We start from the raw sequence: 19,552 nt of genomic DNA on the forward strand, positions 1-19,552 counted from the left end.
ATCATTCAAACTTTGTACTATTGGACTATAGCTAAATGTTATCTAAAGTCCACAGTTCTCTAATTAACTCCCTTTTCTCTCTCTCTTCTTTCCTTCTGCATCATTTTCTCTTTGAAAAATGGAAACTTACAGATTAGGCTTCTCTACTTAAAACTGAACACAATGTTATACTCTGGGCACTGCTCAAAGACATAGCAAATATTAAAAAAAAAGAATAGGAAATATGTTTTCAATTAATTTTAATTTATATTTTTGGGCCCGGATCATTTAACTTCTCCTACAGAGTGGTTGTAGTAAGCTAGAAACCACTGATAGTGCAATTTCCCACCAGTGCAGTCCAGCAGTGTCTCTAAAGTCAAGGTTTCCTAACAACTTTTTGTGAGAATTAAGACATTTTGGGATGTGAGCTATGTCTGCTGGTTAGGACTCATCTTCCACAGGGATAAACAATGGAAGTTATTAGACTCCATATATCTTAAGCTGCCTCATACCAGCTATGTTTTCTCAGTCACAGCTTTCTAGAGTTTTTTAAGCCCCCATGTGTTCCCCCATGCCAAACCCTGTGGAAAAATGCAACATAACCCATTGCTGTATGTCAGATCAGAATCTGTGCTTTTCCCAAATACCGAAGGACTCTACACACCACTTATTGTAACACAGACTTTCTGCTCTTCTCTTCACTTCTCTTTTCCAAAGTGCCCTTACTTACCCCAGACTCTCAGCTGCAGCAATTCCCAAAGCCTCCCAAACCCCTGCAGGCCCACAGAGGCTCCATGCAGGAGTTCAAACTCAGCTCCCAGCCTTTCAAGCACCAGACACCAATCTGCTCTGTTGTTCACAATCTGTGCTTCGCACAAGGCTGAACGCAGGAAGAAAAGCCACATCCATAATCCTTCCCTGCCGAAGCAGAGGCCTCAGCACCTCAAAGCACAGAGGATTACACCAAGTGCATGACTCTCCGCTGAAGAGCGCATATACAGACAACTCAAAATATTCTGCTACAGGTTTTAGGGAGATCAAGAGCAACTGTGAAGATGGGAAAGAACCAAAAATCCCTAATATCCTCTTTTCCGTTCTGGTAACTGGCATTATTTTTTTTTTTTTGGTTGGTTTTTTTTCGGGTTTTTTGTGAACCTCCTTTCTTAGTACTGCTCCACAACTAATGAATGAGAGTCTATCAACATCTTTCATACAACCATGGAAAGCATAAAAAACATTGCATAAAAATGCAAAAAAACTCTTACAAATAAAACCAATTATAACTTCCCCCATTACAGCAAAGTCATTCAAAACTCAACTACATTAACCTTCATTTCACGCAAGAAAATTCTACTTGGAGAAGTCTGAATACTACCTTCTATGCTGATGGCCTGTGGACTACTGTAAGATAGTCCACACAGAACCATTTAGGTTGGAAAAGTCCTTTAATTAAATTCAAGATCAAGAATTTACAAAGTAATCAGAAGTTAATATTTGTCATCTCAGTAGAATAAACATTTTAGAAACATTTATAAGATAATGACTGGAGATTCTGAAGTTTGTAGTTCCTCAGGAAGTTTCATGTCTTTGAAGAACATAAGTCAGGTTTCACTCATTACTCTAAATCATCAGTTAGAAAGGAAAATGAAGTCTATTTTTTAATGTTCCTTTTCTTGATCTCAGAGGGGCTTATAAACATGGCTTTACTAGAAGAATTTTGGGTTTAATCTCACATCAGATAAAACTTTTCTCTATTTATCTCTGTAAAATTTTGAGGAATAAAGACAAAAAGAGCATGGTCAAATCAAAAATAATGCTGTCACAGCAAAAAATAAAAATTCTTCATCAACTGTAAAGACCTATTGCAACTCTTGGTGTTTAAACCCAGAAAGATTTTTTCATTTATTAACACCCTGTCCTTGTTCAACAGCATACTAATGAAGTTAATCTAAAGGCTAAATTTCAATTATGAATCACAGACCCACATCTCTGCTCCCTGATTACTCAGATAATCTGAATTAAGCCTTCTCTCCAAAGCACAATGGCTGACTGCAGATAAAAGTTCCCAAACATCAAAAATATTCAGTCCAGAAGGTAAAAATCTGACAAACACCTGTTTTCACATCCATTCGATAACTCTCTGGCAAAGTAATGATTTCTAGTTACTTGACAGACTGCTTGCTCACTTAAAATATGCTGCACAGGTTTCAACAATAAAAGGAACTGCAAATGTTTAAATCTCTCAGGCTTACAGCCAAGACAAAGTCTTCAGCCAGAGTAAAAAACGGTTTCCATTTGCTAAAATAATTTAGGAGAAAATGTTTTCCTCTTGAGTACCTACAATGTATTTGTCCTGGAACAAAACCTGAGAGAGCCACCATGGAAAACCAAGATCAGGGAGAGGCTGTGCATCACTTGGCTATTAATATGCACAACTACAGACCGAAATGTGGTGCTTCATGACGTGCCAATGCAGCTCAAATAAGGAGCTGAAGCTGCAGAACTGGAAAAAAACAAAATATGAGTAATAACGACGACCTGGATCATTTCCTTCCAATTGCTTCTGCAAACAGAAGAGTGATGAAGCTCCCAAGAACACCAAACCATGCTGCTCCCCCATCTGAAAGACTGATAGGGAGGAAACACTACATCTGCTTTTTAACAAGACAATAAAAGAAGCTGAAGAGCCAGCCTTTAGTTTTTAGCTGAGAGGATGAAGCACTGAAGGACTGTTCACTTTTGGTGGAAGTCAAAGGAACAAGAAGGAAGCAGAACAGGGAAAGCCCCAAGTCTCAACCTAGGGCAAACCTGGGCCACAGAAACCAGAGCCTTCCGAACAATCTCTTTCAAGTGTTTTCACCATAAAGTGTATGTGATTTCCAGACAATACAGCAACTCTGCAGTCAACTCCTCCACTTCTCATGGGGAAGGAAACCTAGAAAGAGTAAATAACCATAACCAATCGCTGTCTGAACATCTCTAGGAGTAAAAACTTCAGAGATTTTCTTCCAAACCTAGGATAACAGTGTTAAACTCCTGCTTGACACACACTGATCAAGCTCCTTCCTATACTCCAAGAGTCAAGCTTCCAGACAGGGAGAAGACTGTCCAGACTCACTGCCATTCCACAGCATTTAAACACAGGTCAGCTATAGTCATCTAATTTTTCACTGCATAGTAAAGACTTGTTTTCCTCTTTCAAGTTAGATGATGTCAAACATTCATACCCCCACCTTCACAGCAGCCACTGCACTGCTGAAGGTTTCTACTGTCCTAAACACAAATATCAATCTTTTCAATTTTAATATTCTTCAGGATATAAGCACAAATAGTTAATATTCCACCTCCATCCTTAGTCTACTGGTACCCCTCTCCACTGCCTTTGTCCTTCCAATACATGTCACCCAGTGGGAAGTTACCAGTGCCCAGATGATCCTGAGACCATGAAAATAAGTTCTTATCATTTAAAAAAACTTAGATTTTTTTTTTCCAGATTGTCATGATATTTACAATGTTATCTGTTTTGGCAACATTGACACCTAAAACACTGATATATACCTGGAAAATCATTTGGCAATTACATCCTTCCCAAGCCTAAAATCTTCCTGTCGTCAAATACCAAATGGGCACTTTGCTTCAGTGTTTAGCTGGATCCTGTGCAAGTTTTCCTCCGTGCCTTAGTCCTTAAATGAGCTGTTTCTCAGCAACACACTCAGAGTTGTCAGCCTGAGCAATAGGCACAGATGTATATGCTTAGCAATATTCTTGGTGGACGTTGTCATTCATGGTTCTCACCAAAATACATCTTAATTGAGCAGCAGCATTACACCACAAATGAGCCAGAAAAAAAGGCCAACAATAATGACAGACCACTAGAAATAATCTGTTGCCTTCTGGGTAAACTGCTCAATGCTAAAACTTATTATCTGTAAAAGCACCTTTTGAATCACTTTTGTTTTGCCCTGTGGAATACCTTAATGTTTCCACTAGTAATAAAATTTCTGGCTTGCAATACCGCCCTGGTCTATCAGACCGCAAGAGAAGGGAAGGGAAACAATGAAAACAGGGAAACACAGAAGCGCTGTTATTATTAAACCTTTAAGTTACAGAGTTAATTCCAGCTAAACACTTTTATCTGCTGCACTGCTTATATGAAGTGGATGTTTTTTTCTAGAAGGAAATCTAATTTTAGAACTGCGGCATCAAACAACTCCGTGGCCATCCATATCTGCACTGACTCCACTTCTGCTACAAGTAATCTGTTAAGCAGCACACCCCCAGCTGGGGACTGTAATTAGGGTGCAAACTGCCATACAATCCCCTTGCCAGATTGATGAAGGAGACCTCTTACAAGGTGATCCAGAAGGCAGTGTTGAGATCATTAATCATTCATCCGTCGAGGAGAATACAAAATCTCTGCCACCAAGAGCATTACATTGCAGAAGTATCTCGACAGAACTAACTCCTAAAAAAAACAGTGAACTTTTAATTAAAAGGTCAGGTATTAGTTACTGTATTATTTTTTGAAGTTTTAGATAAGTTCACTTAAGAAAGGCCTTTATTCATATGTCAGATGGAATTTGACACTCCTCCTTTGCTACTCCTTTTAAAAGCTTGATAATGATCAGCTCAGAGGGTTTTTAGCTCTGCAAGCAGCATCCCCAGATAGTAAACAAATATAACAATAATCTACAGTGCAAGCTTAAATACCCTGCCAGGCTGCCAATATTTCAACCTGCAACCATTTGTTTTCAGGGATCTGAATCCACAGAAAACACAAGTATTTTCAACAATGCATAACTGCAGACACTGTTAGCACAAAAATCCAGTCTACAGGGAGAACGCCAGATCTTGAACACCTGCCTGACAAGGTCTTCACGGTCCATCCTGAGCACATAAGTCTTGGCTCAGCCAAGTATCAAATGAACTTTTTTTAATACACTTTCTATAATTAAATACTTCAAGTATTTAAAGTTGAGTTTAAGCTTAAGTGTTTCCCTTCTTCATTGTTATTTGATCCAACCGGCAAGCTCACACCATCCTTAGAGAACTCACAAAACAAAAGAGAGAAAAACGCAAAAATCAAGAACACCGAGGTACTCCAAGAGTGTATTGAAAGAGCTGGAAGTATTGGATACAACTTTTTAACCATCTTTTGTATGCAACCTTATGTTTTCCTTACCACATCCCAGATCCTCAGCATCAGAAGTTTCTTAGATTCACACACATTTCACCTGAGCCCAGCCTCAGGAGAAAGGGGAGGAGGTGAACTCCTTTCCCTCCCCTCCCTTGAACTACCTGGGATTTAATAGAATTGCCTAGGAGACTTCTGCTGTTTCAGAAGCAATCAAAATCTATCCTATACAACCATCTACCAGACTAACAGAAAATACATTTTCCTGTAGAATGTGCAATAGGAAGGCAACTTAATCCAAACATCATTACATAGTCCAACAGGATTTGCTTACAAAATCTAAAATCTATCCCAGTGAAGGCAAGCTCCTAGAAGTTAAACAAAAAACAGTCAGCAGGCAAGTACTTTCTCTTATGTTAACTGAAATAGCCAAATCTATATATTTTTCAACAGATCATCAAGAAGCACATATGAAATCAAGAGAAGAAAAAGAAATCTGCCACCCATGGCTATGAAGTTAAACAAATGTAAATACTTTAAAAGCATTCTTGTTTGAAAATTAAGATCATTTCCCCTCAACTCTCCTCATTCCCTAGAGAAAAGAGGGTTTTTCCTAAAGGATGCAGCAAGGGATGCAAAGAAAATGAGTAAGAAAAACCCAACAACATTTTTAGCATCAAGTGCTTTTACAACAAGGACTCCTTTGAAAATCTGACTGTAGATAAAACAAAGCTTTTTATTTGTTTCTTCAGCACTGAGAAGTTCTGATTTCCAAAACCCTTCCTTGCATGAAAAAGCACGTAAGTAATCTTCTGAATATATGAGTGAGAGAAGGAAAGCAGAAATAGCTTCATTATCATCATACAGAATCTTACAGGCAGCTGTGGAAACCCAGGCTCCTGAAAAATTATCGTCATGTTAAAAATGCATAATCCATTCCAACAACAAGTTCTATCATATATCACTGATTCCCTCAATATTTACATTTTTCCAACATAGCCTGAGCTAATAATAAGAGGTCAGCAACAGTAGGAATATGCATAAGATAATTTATTCGGAGGCACCCTATCTTCTTTAATTAGAGTCAGTAACACTAAAACACCACTTAAGAGTATGGAGCACAACTTGCAAAGACAATGGTTCAAACCTGAAGATTACAAATGTGGGAAATCAAGTGTAGCACCATTTGCTGAAAGGCTGTGACAACAATCTCAACAAAGAGTTAAAAGCTTTAAAAAATAAGGAAATAAGTTCTCTGCACTGGATGGACCAAGGCAATCCAGTGTGCACTGCAACATCTAATCCTGCTGGTAATATTTCTTGCACTTTGATCTTGCTCAACGGAATAAAAAGTATTAAACATAACACACAACTGAAGCAATACTTCAGAAGTTACACTCAAATAAATTGTATGTTCATCTTATTTTGGAGTAACAAATGAAAAAACCTCCCCTTTTTGAGTCTTGCTGTATCATCCTTTACTGACATTAATACTGCTCTCCTCCTTAGACAAGCCCTGAAAGACTCTGATCCTTTATATCCTTTAAATGGAGCAATTAATGCTGCTATTCAGAGTTTCTGACCTTTAACTCTCAGTCCCAGTAGTGTTATTCAGATTTCTCTTTTCAAGTTTAGTAGGAAATAGTAACTATTTGTATCTTCCTAAAGGCAGACAGGCATTAATCCTAACCTCAAATTGAAGTCCATTTTGGAAAAGTAATTTCCAAATTTTTCACTTCCAAACGTGCTCCTCTGCAGGATCAGATGCTTCCCAAACTCTGCCCTTCCAAACTACTGCAGTTTAGGTTCTGCCTTCCAGAGGTATTTTGGCAAAACACTTTGAAAATGCTTTCATAGAAGTTCTGCATGCCATAGTGCATTCCACCTCACCATCCTCTGCACTGCCTATTGCTATGATTATTTTCAGTGAAGCCACAGTGCCAAGTTCCATTTTCTTTATTCCTGCTAACATCACTCCCCACTCAACCTTCCTGCCTCACATTTTTCCCCAGCTTCTTACTCAGCTGCCCTGTTGCTTCTTTCAGAAATGTTCATAAAGAGCATCGCAGAATCAAAATAATGTATCTACTATTTACTGTCTTCATCTAATCTGTATTTTAAGCTGTCAAACACAGAGGCTGATTTGATGCCCTGAAAAACCAACAGAGCATGTCATGTTCAAAACTGCCCCACAAAGCATCTAGCATTTTCTTTCCAAAGAGTAAAGAAATATATATATATATATATATATATATATATATATATATATGTATGTATCTCCTGTCTATCCCAATCCCTCTCTCAAATTAAAAAAAAAATAAAAAAAAATCTGATAATTCTAGTCCATCAATACCCTTCTGCTCTAAACCTTCCCTGATAAGAAAGCTCATCTGGAAGACTGACAAGCTGATATTTCTCCAGACCCAGAGAAAGGGTATTCCACAGTCCAGAGTCTTCCAAACAGCCAGGGAAAAAAAGCCATACCTATTTAAACAGAGAGCAAGACAGGCTCAGCTAGAGCTGCACAGGGAAGGGGCAATCAATTTGACAGTAAATGTAATTAGTGTTATAATTCCTGCCAAAATTAGACATGATAGAAGCAGATATAACAAACTAATTTGACATGATATATTACCATTGATGTTCCTAAATATATAGAGGCTTTTTGAAGGATGGGAGTAGGGTTTTACAGATTTTAAGGGAAAAAACAAATCCACAAATCCTGACAAGCCTTCATCATGTCTGTCTCCATCCTGTTGCTTGTTAAACCTCTCCTTTCTGGCTCCTATTTCCTTCACAGTCAAAGTGGCACAAAACATCCTTTTTTGCTGCAGATAACTAAAATCAAAGTTGCATCATGTCTCCTTCTCATGTCTTTTCTTCCCCCCCCTGCCAATCAGAGGCTTCAAGCAACTTGTTTTCTGAACACATTTACAGTCCAAATGCATTCCTGAACACCAGCTCACTTGCTTGCCTCTCTTGTTCCCACTGGCACTCACCAAAACTCCTTCCCATCACATCACAGCTTCCATTCTCTTGGTTGTCACTCACACATCCCTTTTCCCTGGTGCCAGTACCAAATTTCAATAAAATCATAGAAACATGGAATGGTTTGGGTTGGAAGGGACCTTAGGATCATCCCACTCCAAGCCTGTGACGTGGGAAGGGAGCCCTTCCACCTGATCAGGTTGTTCAGAGCCCCATCCAGCCTGGGCATAAAATCTAATTTACACCAGATACTGAAGAAGAATCATTCCCAGCTCTGCCCCAAAGAAGCAACAGGAAGACAGAAATTCTCAGTGCTCAGAGAGCTGGACGTGATTTGGCTTCTCAGTTAATGAAAAAAAAAAAACTTAGAAAAAGGGAAAAAAGAAGTGCAACACACCCCACACCTCCCTTCCCAAAAGAAAAAAGAACTGAACTAGAACTAAATGCCTATTTTGTTTTTGCCTCTGCTAGAAATCAACACTAAAGCTTTCATTTAGTCAGCCAAGCTGTATTACCGAAAAATTATGGATTCGTTTCAGGGAAAATTAACCTTTTGCTTATTTTGTTTCAATTCCCATTTTGCAACAAAGTTTTACTTAAAATTACATCACAATGTCTAGACAAGTTTTCCAAGTTCCCAAATCATCTGACTTCTGAGACAGTGACCCTTCACAAGATATGTGCTCTCCAGGGACCAAACTTGTGTCCTCCTCAACTGGAAGCTCTGGGCTGCTTCATTTCCTGCACACCTGAATTTGCCACCAAAGTACTTGAGATGGAAAAAAATCTAGGCCAGGCAGGGGTATTGATGACTTTTTTTATGATGGAAAGTTTAAAAATTACTTCACCTGAAGAAATAAGTCTTTAACTGGACTTGTCTTTTCTATTGCAGCAAACACTGAGCATATTGCTGTTCATCTCCTGACAAATTACTCTCCAGGAGAATACAAATCATCTGTGCTGAGCTTCAGAAAGGCTCTGGGAAAGAGCTCTGTTTCAACCCCCTAGAGACAAAAAGCCAGCCACAAAACAGACTCCATCCCAGTGGAGAGCCTCCCTCGCTCATAAATGCCAGTTTTAATCCCATTCATGAACGGCGAGACTGCGCTCACCATTACTGTGCCACATCCTCAGGTTGCTCTTCCATCCATTACAGCTGATGTATTCTCTGTTTTATTAACAGTAATTTAATTCAATGTATATTCTTACACAGGACAGGTGATCTTTCTGACTATTTCAAAACATTTCACAAGAGGGAACACAGGTAAATTTTTAAATAGCAAAACAAGACACACACAGATTTAAAAAAAAAGAAGAACAAGAAGAAATCCTATTGTGTGTTTCTGTTTGGACGACTTTGTAAAATAAAGTTTGCTGTGACTGTCAGGCCTCCCACCACCTAAGTTTTCTTTCCTGAATAAATACCATACACTAAAAATTGATGCTCCATAAACTGCACCATTGCTGGAGAAAATGGCAATCACAGAGACTGCTGCTTCCTCCTTTACCAAATGTGTATATCGTGTTTACTACAGATACCTGAAATCAATTATAGAATCATAAATATTTGCAGCCTACAGCACTCAGAAGTGTTTCAGAGGCATATGTTAACGCCCAGGAGTCATTTCCCCCACACTGCAGTGCCCTCAGGCTCACTGCTCTGTTCTCTGCTATCTGCTGACATCAATTTTGCAATGAAAACCCAGCAATTCATTTAAAACAGGTACTTAAGCAAAGATAAAAACATCTGTCTAAAGACTCAGTACCACGGTCCCATTATACACGGACATAAAATTACAAATATATATATATATATATATATACACACACACACACACTCATATACGCCACAATGTGCTGTGGCAACATATCCTCTCCACAAATCCCTGTTGAACACACAGCAGACAGAATTCCACACTGCTGTCACCTTGTGCTGAAAGAATGCCAATGTGAATTACAGGTTATTGTGGGAGATGGATCAGAAACAGCCACAATTATACCTAACGAGTGAAGAGATTGTTTCATTTATCTTTCTTTTGGAAGGCTATGCCAGTCTGACAGAGCCAAATGACACAGTGTCTTTCTGTCCATTCCTGGCAACCTCAAGACACATAAGGAATCCCCCCTCCCTCCTAACAAGCCTGGGATCAAAAGTTTGCCACATTAAGTTATCCTACCTTCAACCTTTCAAAAATACCCACTATTCCCCACCAGAATATCCCTTTCCTGCACAAACATTTTCTGTTTAAGCAACTGAGTCAGGAGAGTGACTATTTCTCCACCTTCTCATTGTTTTTAACTACCTTTAAATCTTCATTCCACTTGTAAAACCCTTTTCTCTGTCTCCTGCTTCATTCTACCCTTTCAGAACACAGTGAGATACCTCATCACACTGTAAACGGGTTTGTACATCCTGCCTTTATCAACACAGAGTCTGCACAACCAAGGGACACTAGAACCACCACAGGGATCAAACAGCAGCTCATCTTGCGTGGGATTCCTTCCCCACCTGCCTGGGACATGCATGGACACCACGCATCACACACACATTCTGGCCCTGCATCACTACCACAGCTTTTTGTTTGCTTTCTTGGTGGCCCTTGAACCTCTTTCCTTACCCATTCCATGCACCTTCTCAAAACAGCTGCCTGTTCTGTCAGTGCAGGTGGTGTAGAAAAAAAAAAACAACAATCCCCTTTTAAAGTAGTTACCTTAATTTCAGACACAAATATGAGAATTAGCTAGATAGGACTGAAAAGAAAAACTAAGATACTTTTCCAAAAAAAAGAAAAAAAAGCATAAGTTTTTTTTCAATCAGAACAAAAGCTTAACAAATAAAAATCACAATAGAAAGGAAGTACAACTAAAAGCATTCCTAATAAAAATGATGCAGCATGTCCTTTATATTCAAGTGTTTTAACTAAATACAGCAGAAGTACAAAAGAATGCCTGAAGATGACTCAATAAGGAAGCATTCAAAGCAGAAAGAGCATTACCAGCATGTTCTTGGTAAGCTTGCCAGTCCAAAGCACAGTATTTTTTTGCTCTATTATTCCAAACCAGACTGCAGACAGTGGGCACTTGTGCTTAGACACAGAAGTAAGGTAGGACAGGTCACCGGTGACTCAGAGGCTGGGTCTGTGCAGCCTCACAGAGCAAGCAGAGAAACCTGACTTCCCTGCAGAGTTCCTGGTTCTAAATGACCCACACAGCTCTCATCCTCTGGCACAAACTCCTGAATTTTTTTCTTTTTCTTCAAATAAACAGCACTTATTTTGCCTGTAGTGCTTTATCTGTTTCCCCTCCCACAGCACCCACTTCACCACCCTAGAAGCAGCTCTGGATGAGATGGGATGCCCAGCTTCCTGAAGGAACCCGCCAGAGTTCAGCATCCCTCAGCTCCATCTTGGTGTCACCAGGCAATCACACCCCCATTTCACACCCCGCCTTCACACCCACTTTATATTTCATTATAATGGGGCAAATAACAGAAAAGCTGGAATGCAATCCCGGTAAAAAATAAAATCAGTATTTTCAAAGCTCAGGTTAAGAAATTAAGTGATGTGTGGGCAAAAACTCAACAGTGTGGGAGGACTCCGAACACACAGAGAAACACACCACAACTGCACAGTTTGGCCATGAAGTCTGATGCCATTGTATCATAAAACTCAGTTATAACAAGGCATGACAGCCCATCCACAGCTTCTCTGGTTTAGAGAAAAAACACACAAACTCTCACCCCTAGGCAGCCCCAGCAGGACTCCCAGTCCTCAGCCGCACTGGAGCCTGTGAACTGCTGCCAGAGCAGACAAATTTTCATTTTCTATTACCTTAACAAACCACAGAGCAGCTCTGTCTTGTGAAAACAATGCTTTCCTCTCACCATACTGGAACAAGCCCCCAATAATTCAAGAAAGTTCCTGAAAACTGACAAGCCAGACACACAGTTTTTGAACACACTTTGAGCCAGTCTATCAGGTCAGTTTCCCTCACCTACAAAATACTTGGAGAAGCTCCCCAAACCAGCTCTGTGTCAGGTGGTTCAAGAAGTCAGGTCTCTGCTTTCCGCCATCCACAGTACTGAGCACAACCCATTAAAGCACAGCATACACCTCTAATGGGGAATAAAAAACTTACCTCCCTGAACAACAGCCCGGGGTCAATTCCACCACCTCTTTAATCTGCAATAGCATCCCTGTTGCTCAGCTTTCATAATCCACTTCAGTTAAGGTATGGGGGTGCCAGCAGCGGTGCAGGGCAGGGAAGCAAAGCTGACACAGGTACCTGTGGTGTCAGTGGAGCGCTGTCAACTCAGGGTAATTTATTTTTTGGTATTTTCTTATCCCACTCTTTGCTTACAGCCTGCAAAGCCACACAAGCTTAGTTGCCTTGGACACCTGGATGAAACCATTCACATCACAGCACATCTTCCACCACAACCCCTCTGCTCACCTACCAACAGGGAGGCCAAAGCTTCCAAAGGACAACCACCACCTGGGTTTTCCACTGCCCAAAACCACCCTTACATGGCTACCTTTGTGCTGTTATTCAGCACTGAGCTTGGCACAGGGTACCTGCAGCATCTGGCACGTTTCTCCCACCCCTGTTCAGGCTCCTCATGTGCTCTCCTCTGTTCCCAACCAGTGGGGTAGCTGCTGTGCCCAAACACTAAAGGAGAAAGTGTCTAAACAGGCACAAGAGCTCAGCTCATCTGAGGGCATGTAAGACACTGAATACTGCTTAGGTAAAGAAAAAAAAATTATTAAGGAGCAATGAGACCCGTGGGAATCCCCATTTCTCACTCAGAAACCCCAGAAGTTCTGTGCCACTAAAGGCAGCAGCCCGAGAGCCTCCACCAGCACAGCACGTCAGCAAACACGCAGCGTGCGATCTTATCGGTGAGGCTTTCTAGTGAACAGACATCCCTAGAAAGCAGTCACTACAAATACCGTTCTCCTGAATATCATTACTGATCCAGAAGTAATGAAATAGCAGATAATATGGCCCCAGGGTACAAATCAACCACCTACCCTAATGCATACAGATGGAGCTTAACAGCTCTTTTGGTCTTCCATTACCAAAGTGAAATGGGATCTTTGAAACACCATTGAGGCAAAGCAGAAGAGAAAGTTTACTAATGAGTGATGTTTACTTCTGATTCTTCAGAAAATGCTTTGCAATGCTGTGATCTAAAATAAAAATCCTCTGTTTTCATGTATGAAGATGACTAGATCCAGCTTCCCCTCAGAGAACCAAGATAAAAAAGCAGAGGATACGATCTCTTGCTCTTCCCTCGTGTTGCAGAAAAGACTGCTGAGAACAGTGTCTCGATAATTTTCGTAATAATTAACAATGAAAACTTTATCCAGTCCCAACAAAGCAAGGAGCAAAACCACCACAACTCACAGCAGGGTCATGCTCTCCTTGATAATGTTTGCAGCAGTAAAAGCAGCAACTTCCACAATGCTCTAAAACCAGCTCAGCACTATGTAAGGTACAGGCAGGCACAGAATCCCCCTGATTTCATCCTCAGGGAAATTCAGCACTTAACACCTCGAGCCTGTCCCCACAAAGACACAAAGTTATGCATTCTGAGCTGGTCTCAGCCCCACGGACCAGCCAAGAACCAGCGGAGCCCACGCGCAGCTCCGCGCGCACCCCGACACAGCCCTACTCCAGCGCCTCACTTTAATGCCATCTCCTTCACCTCTGAAAGAGGTGAAATGGCATTGCCTATATTCCACCGTAATCTTGTCAGAAGCTAACGAGCTCACTACTTTTTTCAGTTTCCAAAAGTTTGAAGATTTCACCATGCAAGTTGAGCAGCCATGCAAGGCACTTGTGTGACACAAGGCACAAACAACAGCAGCTCTCTGCCATCACGTCCTCTCGCAGGTACTTTTAGTAGTACCCAGTTCTAACAGGTAGATTATGCCACTCACCTGCACACACAACAGACATTCCCTGTACAACTTCTTCCAAAAATTACATCCTCAGGCAATCAATTCTTTAAGCTGATTTTCTGTTTTCATTAGAGGAATTCACCAATACATTTCAATTATACAAAAAAACTGGAGGCAGTGGTCAGCAAGTACTTTTTTTATGACCCTCATCTATTCTTTTAAAAGCCTTCTACAGAAACGCTCAGGCAGGCACAGGAGTGGGAGGGAGAGGAGGAGGAAAGGAACAGCATTACAGATACTCATCATATCTTCACATAAATAAAGTCCAAACTCTGTACAGTTTGACCTTGAATTAATAATAATACACAAAATAAATACAAGGACGAGCACAAATTAAGAATGAACGCTCGAAGTAATGAATGGTTAATGAAGGAGCGTATAAGCGTGCCTTGTTAAAAACACCGATTGAAGAATCGACGGAGGGAAAAAGACAACCCAAACACATTGCGATGCTGTGCCTGTGGGTGGGTGGGCAGGTGAAAAAGTAGGGGTTCAGAAGCCAACCGGCGCGACAGGGAGCCCAGACCCAGCCGCGATCGCCCTGCCCGCGGCAGCTGCGCTACTTTCAGCGCTGCTCGGCGGAGCGGAGTTGGCGGCGGTGCCCGCACCGAGCCCGCCGGTGGCCGCGGCTGGCGCTGCCCGTCCCCATCCGAACTCCACCGGTCTCACGGGGCTGCCGGCGCTCCGCGCCCTGCCCCGCTCCTCCCGCGGGGGCAGGAGCCGGGGCGCTCGGAGGAGCCGGACCAGCGCGGGGGATGCGACCAGCAGCGAGATGGGAGATCCCGACCGGAGCGGTCCCGAAACCGCGGAACTTCTCCTGCGCGGCGCGACCCGGCGGGTCCGTCCGTCCGTCCGTCCGCCCGTCCATCCGCGCACCCACACCCCCGCCCGCGGAGCCGAGCCCCCGGACCCACCCTCTCCCCCGGCAGCGGGGCGGCCGCACCTCCTCGCATCCCGGAGCGCGGCATGGAGCCCGGCGCGGCGCGCTGCGGCGGGAGGTCTGCGGAGCCGGCGCCGCGGGCGAGCGGGGCGGGACGGGCGCGCAGTCCCCGCTCGGCCCCGCGGCGCGGAGGGGCCGCGGGCGGAGCGAAGGCGGAGGAGGCGCGGCCCTGCCCCCGCCCAGCCCCGCGCGGGAGCGGCGCGCGCGGCGCCCTCTGCCGGGCGGCGGCGGCGGCACCGGGCCGGGGGCTGAGGGCTGAGGGCTGAGGGCTGAGGGGAGCCGGGAAGCGGCTCCGCCTGGGAGCGCAGGGACCGAGGGTTTCGCGCCGGCGCTACAAAACTCGTCGAAGCTGCATTTTAGTGGTACGCTTGCCCCGCACCGAATCGCCAACACCGCGTTGTCACCAGCCTCCTCACGCTGCTCGCCGTGCAGTGCTGAAGGTGCTCGCAGCGCTTCCGTAACTCCAGGTAATCACAGAACTGCTGAACCGACTGGGTTGGAAAAGCCCTCTGAGATCAGAGTCCAACCCATGCTCGATCACCACCTTGTTAACCAGACCATAGCACTGAGTGCCACATCCAGGCTTTCCTCAAACTCCTCCAGGGATGGTGACGCCACCACCTCTCTGGGCAGCCCTTTCCAATGTCTAATCACCCTTCCTGTGAAGAAATTCCTCCAAATATCCAACCTAAAGGTCCTCTGCCACAGCTTAAATCCATGTTCGCCTGTCTTGCCACTTGTTACCAGGAGCAGAGCCCAACCCACAGCTGGCTGCACCAGGTGGGAGTTGTAGGGACTGAGAAGGTGCCGCCGAGCCTCCTTTTCTCCAGGCTGAGCCCTCCCAGCTCCCTCCGCTGCTGCTCATCACACTTGTGCTGCAGAGCCTTTCCCACCTCCCTTCCCTTCCCTGGACACACTCCAGCCCCTCAAGGTCCATCCTGAAATGAAGGGCCAACAGCCGAACACAGAATCACCATCTTTGCCCAAGGAACACTGGTCCCATTTAGTTTCAAATTCATCTAAGTCATATTTTTGAGGGAAGTAATTAGTGCAAGAGATCACCAAATTGGCGGAAGTCCTCGATTAAGGAGAGAACATTTATTGATTGCAGGGAGGATACTGAATCCATCACTTTTTAAATACATGAAGTGAATGATCTCAGTTTACTTTATCTGCACTATTTAAAAATTCAAATAGGTATTATTCTGCAGAACTTTTTTTTTTTTTTTTTTTGACAGTCATTAAGTTTAGGAGTTATTCAGGAAAAATTAATGCCTATATCTAAGACAGAAAGCGGGGACTGTGTATGCACAACGAAATTACTACAGTATCTATTCCTGCTTTTCACACAGTTCTTATTTCTGTTAAAGAACGGAACATCCCCTGTGTGTTAAAGAACCTGAGGGATAACCTACTCAGGTTTTGAAAATGTCAAGTTTCACTTGGACATTTTCCATTTAACAAGAACAACATATATAGTATTTTAATGGACATGGTTGCATCATCTACGATCCTCGGTTTATTTTCTGTTTACAGAAATATTAAATCTTCATGCAAGGATCGTTCACATCATGTACAAACTCAAAATGAAACCATAACTTCGTGTAGTAGATGCTGTTTAAAAAAATCAGTGTTTCTACTTTCAGAGAGTTCTACCTTACAAAGATTGGAGACAGAAGAGTAGAAATTAAGGCAGAGAGATGGATGATACATATCATAAGATATGAAATCCTGATCAGAGATTGAAACACAAACTTCCTGTCTCCAGGTTCAGCCTGTCCCATTGCTCTCATGAATTATAAAATCCTGGACAGTTCCTGGGGAAGGACAGTTCACCAGAGATTGCACACTGCTGGTCAGGAGTGTTCCAAACAAAGTTTTGTGAGAAAATTTGTATTTGTCAAAGTGGAAACACTTGGCCAAAGAGGATTGGTTTTAAGAAGATTTTTTTCTTGGCTCTTTCCCAGGTCAGAGAGCCCTACCCCCAAGAGAGAGTGGCAGAGGGCACCCACCGGGGCTGCACCAGCCCCAGCTTCACTGCTCTCTTTTTCTCATTGAAAAAATTTAAAGGTCTCATTTTTGCCTGATACAGAATGGAAGACACCTCTTGAAATGTCAGGAGTTTTTTGCAAGTGACACTTCCTTTTTCCTGACTGGCTCTGGACTACAGGCAGTTACACTCTCTTTGCCTCCTCAAAGCCCTTATGGTCTTGTCTGCTAAAAATAGCCCCATTTTGCCCCTCATGCTTAATCTGGAGTTGGAGCATATGGGGAACTGCAGTGCTGCAATTCTTAGCTTAATTTACCAATGCAGAGTTTGCATCTGGATATGGGAGCCTGAACTCCTCCCTGCAGTAGCACTAATGAAAACAAGAGGCAGCACAAGAGGGTAAGAGAATCCTCAAAGTTCTCCAGCCAGCTGAGTGCCAGCTCCCCTGATCAGCCACATTTTGGCTTTGATTATCTTCCTTAGGACTTTCTCTTTCCTCAAAATATTCATGGATGACTGTATATAATTAAGAGATGTGTAGGAAATTATTACAGAGTGAATATGCAGGAAATACATTAAGTAAACCTGCTTTTTTTTCAATTTGAATAGAAAGGCTGAAGGATGAGACCAAGAAGCAGCAACAGGAAAGCAAAAGCACAAAAATATAGTGGAAGGAGCTTGGAACTCAGAGTAACCTGTTAGGTTGGGTTTTAGTCCAGATCACTCATTGTTTCTTTGTGTTTCTGCTGCTTGTGATCCTCTTGTTACATGGCTCTCTCCTGCTTGGTGGGGCTCAAAGAAAGAAAACTGGTACCCAAGTGCTGTGAGGTCTGGAAGGTTTAAGCCAGCTCTTGCTTATGGATGACTGGCCCAGCCTAAGAAGGGAATAACAAAGCCGCTTGAATGACAGCTTGGATCAAGTTCATAATGACCTGGTTTGTACAGGCCAGGTGTTATGTAGATTGGAGCTTGTTATTGTGAAAAATTTTGGCAAGGCTTGCGATGCAACAGCCAGTTCCAGCAGAGCTGGGCAGAAAGCCACAGACTACAGGCAGGTCCATCTTCAGCAAGATGGGCAAAGCAGCCACCCCCTCCTGTACTTGGTACCGCGGGGACCTGAACCAACCTGCCTGCACAGCAGCTGGAATACAGCTTATGCAGGAACAGAGAGCAGTTTCAAAACATGGCACTGCAGGCTTAAAAACAAAGAGGTGATCTTGCATAAAAACACAGCGCCAAGTTTTTGTCTGTTTCTCAGGGAGCAAGGATTCAGAGCAAAACGGTACAAGCCACCCACTACAGCACTAATGGACAGTGAGCAAACTGGTACAGAATGTCCCTATCAAATTATTCTGCATTTGTTAGGAACTCTTTCTTAGTACTTTCATAATTCACTTTTTATGTTATCTAAAAGTAGTTACTAGAGTAATGTGGATGAAGAGCTGTCGAAATTAGGGCTCACCTATGATTTGTTCTCTCAGTCTTTATCATTAATATGCACACTATGATTTGTTACTGAAGCTAGTGGGACTTCAATTTTATTCCTTATGTAGATGGCCATTTTTTTCAAAAGAGGAAGATTAAAAAAAAACTTAGGGAAAATGTCTTGGGTGTAATTTTTGCAATAATAATTAATGTGGAACTCAAGAAATAGGCACTCTTTTCATCAATACTCAGCATTTATTCCTATGCCCCAAGTTAATAGAAGGGACTATACAAATCAGAGCAAAGCCAGTTAGATGAATAGATCAGGTTTCTATTTTTCTTATGTAGACTTATAAGACTTTGTAAGTGTGGTCACAGTGATGTTTTTACACTGTACCACAAAAGCTAGTACAACTCAGGAGAAGAATTCTGAACTATGTGAGCTTTACCAGGATGTTCATAACTTAACCAAATAAATGACAGCTTTTTCCATATGGAATGTTGTATCAGTTTTCATATAGCACCATGGAAAAGCAGCAGAAATCCAGGCAGAAAATGAAAGGCTGACACAATGGATTTGCAGCCCAAAGGCACAGCTTCAGGTAAGTGTTACATGCAGGCCAGGGACAAAGTAGGAGTGGTTAGTTGGGCATTAATGCTCCATGGAAAGGAGGGTTATGAGGAGTTTTGTACATCTCTCACTGTTCCGGAACTTACACTGAGGTTTAAAAGTTATTTTTAATAGTCTATTACAAGCTGGGATCATGAGAAACTGAAAAAAGAAATTATCCTCTCATCCTTAGGGGCAGTGCCTCAGAAATCAATGCTAATGAACAGACTGCAGCACAGGGAAGCTTGCATTTCCCCTGCTGCACCAATTTTGTGCATTCACAAGGGACACTGCAAGTGCCATCATGTGTAATTAGAATCAGGGAACGGGAAAAAAAGGATATCATTCATTCACACTTCTCATGGTGTCATTTCTTTGTGGCAGATTTAACAGAGATTAAACAGGCATTCAGTTTAATACTAGTTCTATTAAGAACCAAGCATAATTTATTTTTAATTATGGAGTTATCAAGACACCAGCATAATTGATGGCAGCCCTGTTGTGATCATATCCTTAGATGATG

At 42.5% G+C, this 19,552-nt stretch overlaps 1 protein-coding gene across 4 annotated transcripts in view; it reads right to left on the reverse strand.

Moving 5' to 3' along the window:
- Nucleotides 1–19,552, reverse strand: part of THSD7B (thrombospondin type 1 domain containing 7B) — a 378,906-nt gene that overhangs the window by 281,820 nt on the left and 77,534 nt on the right. The window contains exon 1 of one of the 4 annotated variants that reach the window (XM_068195173.1): nt 15,008–15,150. The exons of 1 other annotated variant lie outside the window; for it this stretch is intronic. The gene's annotated coding sequence lies outside the window, so the exon portion shown is untranslated. Of the gene's footprint in view, nt 1–14,978; nt 15,151–19,552 lie in introns of those variants that run through there. 2 more of the 4 variants (XM_068195169.1, XM_068195170.1) reach the window with 2 other exon arrangements.

This window comes from Anomalospiza imberbis, chromosome 7 (genome assembly GCF_031753505.1).
Source record: "Anomalospiza imberbis isolate Cuckoo-Finch-1a 21T00152 chromosome 7, ASM3175350v1, whole genome shotgun sequence".
Lineage (NCBI taxonomy): Eukaryota > Metazoa > Chordata > Aves > Passeriformes > Viduidae > Anomalospiza > Anomalospiza imberbis.